Genomic DNA, 10,535 nt, shown 5'->3' with positions numbered 1-10,535 from the left:
CAATTTTGTTAAAATATTCTTTAAGGTTTGATTCACCCTCTTGACCCTCCCAAAACTCTGAGGGTGCCAAGGGGTGTGCAACTCCCACTTTTTTCTCAGGGCCCTTATGACTTGTTGCAGCACACTGGATATAAAGTGGGGGCCATGCTCCGAATCAATAATATTTACTTGTCCGTATCTTGGAATAATTTCTTCCAAGAGAACTTTTGTCACAGTTTGAGCTGTCTCCCTTCTCATAGGGAATGCTTCAACCCAATGGGTTAGATGGTCAACTATGAGCAATAGGTGTTTATATACTTGGGCTGGAGTTAAGTCAGTAAAATCAACCTGAGTACTCTAGAAAGGTCTTATGGCTAATTTCTTCCCTCCCAGAGTGGTTTTTCACATCACCTTTTTGTTGACTTTTTGAAAGGTTAAAGATTCTCTTGTGTTGGATCTGGCTATTTCATATATTCCCATCCCCATGTAATATTTCAGAAAATGATCACATATTCCTTGTGTTTCCCAGAGAGTTAATCAGTGTATCTCTTCCATCACTTTCTTGGTTATTATTCGGTTGAATATTTGTCACGCATCTGTGGTCCACCACTTTCCGTCCTCTGTTTTTACCCCTCCCATTTTCTCTATTTCTTTTAGCTCCTTGTCATTGAAAATTGGTGCTCCCTCTTCCCTTATTTTTCCCCAATCTTCTTTTACTGTTAGGACTATGACTGGGTCCCCCATTTCTAAGGCTGCTTCTTTGGCCACCAGGTCTGCTAATTTTTTTCATTGGATTTCAAGGGTATCCCCTTCTTAGTGGCCTTTAATATAGACTATGGCAATTTCTTTTGGTCTTCTGAGGGATTCGAGTACTTCCCTGATCAGACTTTCATGTGCCAGATTTTCCCTTTTGAGTTAAGGTATCTCCTTTCTTGCCAAATTTTTCCAAAGGTACAAGCTATCCCAAAGGCATATCAAAAATCTGTGTAGATTGTCCCTATATTGTCTGCTAATAAACCTAAACCTCTCTTGAAGGCACATATCTCGCAACTTTGTGCAGACCAATTTGAGGGTAATTTCCTTTTTCTTTGATTTCCCTTGCTTCAATAATGGCATATCCTGATGCCCTTTTCCCCATTACAATTCAAAAGGATCCATCTATATACAGGACCCTTCCATATGGTAAAGCATCTTCTTCTAGGTCTTCTCTTACTTTTGTTTGTATGTCAATTAGCTCTATGCAATTATGCTCTTAATTTTCCATCAGTTTCCCACTTAAGAATTGAGCAGGATTTAAACATTTTGAGGTGACAATCTCTAGATTCTCAATATACTTCAGGGTTATTTCATACCTTAGGAGTCAGCTGTCTGTTAGCCTCTGAGAAGCTTTTTGGCTTAACACTGTCCTCAAGTCATGGGGTGGGTATACTCGAATCCTCCCACTGAATGTAAGATTTAGAGTGTCTTCTAATAAGGTAGCTGTGCCTGCTACTGCTTGAATACAGGCTGGCCACCCTCTTGCAACTAGATCAAATAATTTTGACAGATAAGCCACCAGCTTCCTGCTTTCCCCCCAGTCTTGGGTTATTACTCTACATGCTATCCCTTCATTAACACTAACAGACTGATCAAATAGTTTTCTTAAATTAGACAGACTCAAAACTGGGGCTTTTGTTAATCAAGCCTTTAAGTCTTGAAACTGTTTTGTATCCTCTGGAGTTCAGGCTACAGGTTCTGTGCTTTTTAATTTTTCATATTTTACAGTTTGAGTACACTGATCAATCCATAATTTACAATAGCCCATTAGACCTAATAACTTTCTTACATCTTTTTTAGTCTTTGGTGGTGGAATTGACAGGATCCTGAGAGAGAGTGGAAATTTTCCAGAGTAGAAATACATTTTGATTTAGGTGAAATGTACATCTTTGAATTAAGTCTGTACTTGCAAACATGCAAACATAGCTGTTTGGTCCAACTGCATGTTCTCGCAAAAAGGTGCTTCAGCTGAAGGACAGAGATGAGGAAGAGCCCTTTCAACTCTGAAACAGACAGAGAGGCTGCTGAGGGACACAGGGCAAGATGACCCAGGAGTTCTTTCTGATAAAAAGAACTAGTGGCAAATATAACCTGAAATGGGTAGAATGAATATGTATGAATGTATATGTATGAACCTATTGTATGCATATGGATTATAAAGGGAGATAAAAAAGGGTCTGTTATAAATGATTGAATCCGCAGCCAAATTTTAAAAAAATTGACAAAGATGTATTATATTAATTACAAATTGTCAAAATTCTACCACAGCCAAGACAGTGTCAACTCCGGAATGTTGCACTGGGTGAACCTGGATCCGACAGACAGAGTGCCAGCGTTTCCCCGGAGGTTCACCCCGACCATCTCATACAGCTTGCTTATATACCCTATATTCTCCCCGAGGCCTGAATAACACAGGATGTCCCTTGTGTTTCTTCATATGTAGAGTTAGAACATAGGGATGCAAACGTCAGTCCCGGTACTTCTACAACCATCTAGGTCCTTCCTGGATGTTCTTTTCACATGGATAACCAAGTCCATATGGATGCAAAAGGCGTGCCTCAATGTCTGTATATTTTTCTTTCACATGTACTCGGGTGGTGCCGGTGTTTTGGGACAGCTGATGTAATCTGCTCCTGGCGTTGTTCTCTTGAATAGTCGAGGAAGACGACGTTCATGGCCCGGGAAGGGTTGGTTCTTAGGCTAAAGACTTGATATTATCTTTAGCGTGTTCCGGGAACTGATTGAATAGGAATGGGACCATGCTCCCGGCCAGAGTGGTCAAGGGCATGTGGTAGATTAATGTAATATTTTATACATACACATATTTACTTACAGCATGAATTAACCATACATATATAACAGATCTGGAGTTCTCAGAGGAACTCCATGTCATTTTAAGGGGGAATGATCCCCACATGCGTCCAGCATTGTAATAAACATACCAGCTTTACAACTTTCACAAAAGTTGTGGAGTTTGTTTGCTTCCACAAATCAATCCCCACAACTCTTTCAGGACTGAGCTTTTTGCACCCTTTTCCAATGATTTCTGTTCTTTATCTTTTTTTAGTTTGTATACCTTAGAACCTCCTAAGAATTTGACCCAGCAAGTAACATACTCTACTTCTTCTGAATTAGGGCTTTCTTGACTACACACTTGCTGACATAATAAATTACATAACCACTTATCTTTACTTCCATACCAGGGCTGCTTTAAGGATTTTTGTTGTAATTTCCTCTTTGGCCAATGTTCCACACAATAATAAACCATCTTTACTTGATCCAACTTTTTAGCTGTTTCCCAGTTATTCCAGTCATCTAGTATATCACCAAGGAGGCTTCCAGGAAGAATATTCTTATTCTTTTTCTTTGATTTCCCACCTTGTCTACTGTGGGTCTGAGCCCTAGTGACTTTTAGTTTCTATAAGCTTTCAGGCTGGTAAATAAAACTGCTTACTGTTACTGGCCATTTAGAAGTTCTGTTTTACTCTTTTTTTTAACTTAAGTGTGAAAAGATCTCCTCCTAATCTCTTTCTGTTTTTGCAGAAAGTTCTCCTTGAAGAAATTGGCTTTGGTGCCCCTGGGCACTCTTATCTGGTGTTCTTATCTAAGGAGCATTTACTTTTTGTCACTCACACACAATCTGCAGGAGAGATACTCTTATCTCACATTCATTCACACCATTCATTCACACATCAGGCCTGTTCATTCATACTGACTTATGCTTAGCTGAGTTTTTGGTTCTTGTGCCTCACCCACCCAGACTACTCAAGGTACCTTTTTTTTGAGACCCCAGATGTTGGGGAAGATGAAACAGGAAAACCTTACAAATATGATTGCCTGGCAAAAGATTTTGAGAATATAGAAACTATAAGCAAGATTGAAATGAAAGCAAGCTTTGAGATCCCTTAGTTACTGAACAATGGGAAAACAATGGTGTGGCTGGCTGAAGGTAATCCTCTTTGCATGAAACAATACCCTCTGCTTGCAGACAGGTCCAAGGGGCAGAGCAGACCCTGCCAGCTTGGCAGAAGGAGTCTGAAGAGTAGTTTTTAGGGTTTAAAATGTAGCACAGTATGGTAATGTAGTGATTTTTATAGGCTGTATGTAAATGCTATAGGATTTGTATGTTGTACTGGATTGGTTAGTGAGAATCAGAATATTCAACACAGAAGACGATTTATTGTATTGTAACGGGAACTTCGCTCTCTTACGCTCGCTCTCTCTTACTCTCTTACGCTCTCTCTCTTGCTCTTACTCTTGCTCTTGGCTCTTGCCTTTTACATTCTTACCCTCTCATCCTCTCTACCTACCCCTCTCTTCTCTCGGGCCTGCTCCGAGTTGCAGCTGGCAGCTCCCAGCAGGGCCCTGCACCCACGCCCTTTGCAATAAACTGCAAGTTCCATGACCTGGCTTCAGAGATCTCTCGTCTTCGTCCATCCCGACCGTGCTACCCCCCGTCTCGCCTACACCCAGAACCTTAAGTTTCCCCACTGACCTAGGTTCAGCACCCTAGAATTTCCCTTTTATTTTATTGAACAGAGGAAGGAAATATTAGCAAACCTCTTAGAATTACACAAAGCGGATCCCTGTTGCCAGAGAATCACTGTCTGTGTGGGCCCCCACTATTGGTATTTACCAATATTGCACACAGGATGTGCCTTGGCTTGTCTGGCTCTTGCTGCTGAACGAAATAGCAGCAACTGTGTTGTTTCACCCCACAGACACTTTTGGTTAGCCGTGTGTTGCAGCTGGGCACGTGGAGACAAGTCCAGGCATGCCGAGGCTCTGGTGCTGCCAGGATGGACCTTCCTCCCGTGGAGGGGTCCACTCCTCAGGTTTTCCTCTGATGGAGAAGGCGATGGTGAAGGAAAGGAGTTGGTTCTGATGGAGGGTTTTAGTCCAGAGCTTTTATTCTGGCCCACAGGTCTCTGAATCCAGCAACAGCTCCAACAGAACTCCCAGATCATGTGGTTGCTCGCCCTTTTACCGGGGGAAGAGGGGGAGGGAAGGGATAGGAAGCTCACCAACCAGGTACAGGAAAGGAGGTCTTAAGGGACAAAGGATACCTGGATGGCCCAGTGCCCCCCCAGGGGGGTAGAGGGCATCCTTTGAGTCTGCCAATTACTTGATGCCCTTCTGGAATTCCAGGATTGACAGAGAGTGCTCAGCAGGGGTCAGGGAGGGGAAAGGAGAAATGATTGACACGCCTGGGAGGGAATCTTCAGGGGAGGGACCCAGGGTTCTGAGGCAAACCATGAAATCACACCTCAACATCCCACCCTGACCCCTTCCACCTCCTCCTAGGTTTGGCTATCCCTCTTCCCTAGAGATAGACTCAGAGTCAGGGGTTCAGACCTCCGCACCTTGCCCAAGATGGACTTCCACCCCTCTCCGTACCTTTGAGGGAATGGGTCACATGACTACCCCTCGCAGCTGCAGTGCTAAAAGGTTCTGTGATACTGTAGGCTCCCCTCGCCTTGGGGTCAGCCTCTCCGGGCTTCAGTACCGCCAGACCCGAAACTGGTCACCTCTGGTGTCAGGTCACCTGTGAGGTTGTCTGCGTGTGACTCACTCTCTCTCTCCCCACAGTCCCCACATACCCAGGGAACACTGGCTTGTTTGCAGGTCACATATACCTTTTGCCACAGCCCCCTACCCACCTGGAAAGCAGAAGCTGATTTTGTGTTTGAGTCACTCCCATACACACACAACAAGACAACAATAAGGTACCTTTTACTTTCAAATCACTTGTTAAAATCTCAGATGTTATTGGCCATTTCATGGTGCTCTTGGATCCGCCACCCCTGAGTCTCTAGTGTTTGTTACTCTCAACCTAGCAGCTTTTAAGCCTAGATGCTCTTGAGTTTGCTACTCTCAGCCTAGCAGCTTTTAAGCCTAGGTGCTATTGACTTTGCTACTCTCAGCCTAGCAGCTTTTAAGCCTAGGTGCTATAGAGTTTGGCACTTACAAGATTCTTGTGTGGTTTTTGAACCTCAACCAAGCAAAATTTCTAGGGGCCCCCTGCACTTTTTATCCCACTTTCCCAGTGGATTGTGCCAGGAAAACCCATGGCTCCCTCTCTCCCAGAAGACCAACCCCTTCCTTGAGACTCAGTCCCAGTTACCCAGGAGGATTCTCTCACTCCTTTCATCTCTCACTTCATCTCTTTACTGGCCGTTTTTCTCGTGAAAAGACAGAACCAAAGAGGAAGACTTTTTCACTCACTTAGCAGGTCTGGGGTAACCAGCCTGCCTCTCATTTATACACACATTCATCACCCCCCCTCCCCCCTTGCAATCCTTTTTTCTTTCTGGGTTTTCAGGTACACTACTAGTCTTAGGAGGCCAATTACCATGGTTTTAGGGAGTCTTTTCCCTTTTCTTTGTTTTATTGCCTCTTTTTGTCCGCTGGGTAAGTACCTGCTTTTGCTGATCATGCCAGAAGAAACAGAGCAAGGCTGCCAAAGTTGACAGGGCACGCCTGGGTTTTGGCAGTGAGGTGTTATATCTGAGGCGCGACACTAATTGTGAAAAACACCATGCACTTGTGTTAAAATTGTAGAAGTTCAATGGTAATAAAAATAGTAATAAAAATTAGGGCAGTAAGAGACAATAAAAAGCAGAGAATTATGGAGATCCAGATGCTTGGCACTCAGCCACAAAGCACACCTTGCTAACAAAGGATTACCCCTTAAAAGCAATAGCCTATTGTGTATTCATATATCTCATACATGATTCAAACATTTCTTTCAAACTAGGGTGTTTCTGCTTAATTTCGGCTTCCCCCCCTCTACTTGTAAATCAATTTTCTTGATTCCTTGAAGTGTGAGTTTTCCGATAAGGGAGGCAATAATTCTTTTCTAAGATTTTGGTGTCTTGTTGCTGTTGTTATCTTTGCAAAGAATTTCTTGATTATCTTTTCCATTCCTTGAGTTAGTTACAAAATGTATTTTACATCACATAGTTTCTATTTTAATATTATGCTATAGCCTAAAAACTGTATTTACTACACTACTCAAAAGAGATTAATACAACATAACTTTCCAACATAACATGTATAGTATTCACTTTAATGTTTGCGAAGAGGCAATCACATAATATGTATTTTTCACACTGTGCACAAACACACAGCTCCGCTGCCTCTCCTGGGGATTTTGGGATGCTGTGGCAGCATTGGAGACAATTTGGGGGTCAGATGCCCCTAACTCTGTCCAGAAGGAGCTTTTTTAGCTTCAAGGAAGGTTTACTGGTGGTTTTTGCGGATGCTGGGGACAATTCAGTGCCTGTGCCATGTGGCTGCTGCTTCACACTGGCTGAGCAGGAAGGTCGAGCTGGAGCAGCAGCTGAGGCTGGAGCATCTGGAGCAGGTGGCCCACGGGAACAGCTTGTGGTGGTGTTTGCAGGGGTCCCAGGACGAGGGAAGAGATGGGAATCTTGACTCCATGTTTCAGATGGCTGATTATTATTTTATGATAGATATAATATTAAAAGAAAAATATATACTAAAGCTTTACTAAAAGAAGAAAGGATTTCATCAGAAGGCTAGCAAGGAAAGGAGAGGAAAGCAATGATAATAAAATCTTGTGACTGACCAGAGAGTCTGAGACAGCTGGACTTTGGCCATTAATTAAAAACAACCACATGAGACCAATCAAAGATGCACCTGTTGCATTCCACAGCAGCAGATAATTATTGTTTTCCTTTTCCTTTGAGACTTCTCAGCTTCTCAGGAGAAAAAATTCTAGCAAAGGATTTTTCACAAAATATGTATGTGACAAAGATCACCTGGCCATGCAGATGGAGCAGGAGCGCCAGGAATTCTGCAGGGTGCTTAGGTGAGGCCCAGGAGGCTGGGCCATGGTGGGGCCAAATGTGTTCCGCCACTGGGCCTCTTCTAGCTGGATAGTGAGACGGGTCCAGGGTTCCTTCAGGCGAGCAGTCTCGGGCCGGGCAGCTCAGCCTTCAGCAGGCCGAGTGTCCGAGCCGTAAGTGCCCTTTAGCCTGACACCTTAGCGAGCTCAGTGATTATCAGCTCTTAGTGATTTTCAGCTCTTTTAATTTCAGCTCTTTGCTTGCTAAGATGCGGCCTCAGTTGCATCCACAAAGCAGATGGAGAGAGAGGAGAAGGCAGCCTCAGAGATTCCACAATGGTTTATTTGCAGGGGGTTCACGAAGGGTTCCGACGGCAGCTCTTCTACCAGAATGGGCCAGGGAGGCTACCTATATAGGGTTAGGGGGGATTGAAAACTGACCAGTTGTAAGGGTTAGGGAAAACTAGCCTATAGGGTCACAGAGATAAGCTAGGCCAGAGGACCTAGGTGAAGACTCCAGGCTTAGCTATACTGACTCAGCAAATGCTTATCTCAGGCTTACATCCTCCACGGGGCCCTAGCCATCTCAGTGTCCACTACAACTCCACTTTCTGTTTTTAGAAAAAAGACATTCCCTATATGTTCTTTTGAAACAGTGAACAAAGCATGAGAACATAGCTAATACAATAACAACTACAATAAGAATCCACAACATTCCCTTAACCAAAGATGCAACCCATCCAATTAATCCCCATTGACTGAAAAAGTCATTGACCCAGTCAGGGGTTTTTTCTACTTTCAAGTCCTTCATGAGATTCTTCAGTTTCTGGATGTTTGCATGGATAGATTCCGAGCGAGAAGAGAGATTGAAGCAACACATTCCTTCGAAGTTTTCACAACCATGTCCATGGGCAAGCAGCAGAAAGTCAATTGCAGCTCGATTCTGGAGTGAAACATGTCTTGTGGTTTCTTCTTCCTTTAAGAGATCACTCAAAGCAGCAGATGTAGCGTTAGCTTGCTTACTGAGCCAGCACCCAAGGTGATTTATTTCACCAAGGGCTTTAGCTGCAGCTACCCATGGTAGGAACAGGGAGATAGCAATCTTTTTGGATTTGTTCCAATCATATAGTTTGGGATCACAATTTTCATCAAATTCAGTGTAGGACCTTTTGTGGCAATTTGATTCACTTTCTTTCCTCCAATTATGTAACAGGGTAATGTTTGGAGTGAGGGTAGAAAGTTTTCCAAGGGTACAGGGACCTCCCTGTAGTTGGGAAGGGATCCCAGCCCACACTTTGTCACCACAGATGAGAAACGTTCCCTTGGGTAATACTTTGGGGTGGAGAGAGGACACAGATATCACTCGAGCAGTGTAATTACACCAATCGGGATAGTTATAGGCTTTGTTAATTGGTGATATGTCTTTTCTATATGTGTTTTTTGTCTGATCAATTTCTGGCCAATTGTTTTTTGGGCATCTAAAGTAAAATTTGATACAGTATGCCGCCTTGGAGGACCCCAACAGATCCAATTCCTGGGGTTCCTCTAGAGCGTTGGGCAGCATTTTTGTCCACTCGTCCCATGTATCTACTAGGTTGGGTCTCTTACCTGTGGTGTGGAGGAGCTCTGAGTTATAGACAGGCCAATCATCTGCTACGAAAGGAATTCCTACTAGACATGTGGAAAGTGGGTTATCAATGCTTCCCATGGATAGACACAGGTTATCCTGTTTTAATGTCTTTGCTAAGGTTACCCAAACATTATGGCTAGGCTGTGGGCTAATCCAGCCGAAGGCACACGGTATGGTGAAGAACATCCAGGCAGCAGTGAGAGCAGCACCAACAGAGATATTTTTCATCTTTGGACAGGAATCGCCCTGAGATTTTAGAGATAATTACAAACTGGCTGGAAAGTGAAGACTTTAGTCTTGCTGATGAAGAAGAACAAGAGCAATTGACACGTGCCGAAGAAGCTCCACTGTACAACCATCTACCAGCAGAAGAAACACGCTACGCTCTTTTCACTGACGGTTCCTGTCGCATCGTAGAGATGAACCGGAAATGGAAAGCAGCTGTATAGAGCCCCACACGACAAGTTGCTCACGCTACTGAAAGAGAGGGTAGACCAAGTCAACTTGCTGAACTCAAAGCTGTTCAGCTAGACATTGCTGAGAGAGAGAAATAGCCAAAGCTCTATACTGATTCGTAGATAGTAGCCTATGCTCTATAAAGCTGGCTGGAAAAGTAGAAAAAAGCCAGCTAGCAACGTAAGAGAAAACCAATCTGGGCTGCTGATGAATGGAAAGACATTGCCACTCAGTTAGAAAAGCTACCCATGAAGGTCCGCCACGTAGATGCCCATGTCCCCAAGAGTCGGGTTAATGAAGAACACCAAAACAACCAACAAGTAGATCAAGCAGCAAAAATAGAAATGTCAAAGGTAGACTTAGATTAGCAACATAGAAGAGAATTATTCCTAGCTCAATGGGCCCATGATGCCTCAGGTCATCAAAGTAGAGATGCCACCTATAAGTAGGCACGAGACCAAGAAGTGGATTTAACCAAAGACAGTGTTTCTCAAGTTATCCATGACTGTGAGACGTGTGCTGCCATCAAGCAGGCCAAAGGAGTGAAGCCCCTGTGGTACGGTGGGCGGTGGTCCAAGTACAGGTATGGAGAAGCCTGGCAGATCGACTACATCACACTGCCCC

Source organism: Fringilla coelebs (assembly GCF_963513975.1).
Source record: "Fringilla coelebs genome assembly, contig: SCAFFOLD_50, whole genome shotgun sequence".
NCBI classification, from domain to species: domain Eukaryota; kingdom Metazoa; phylum Chordata; class Aves; order Passeriformes; family Fringillidae; genus Fringilla; species Fringilla coelebs.
Note: the sequence above shows the minus strand (reverse complement) of the source record.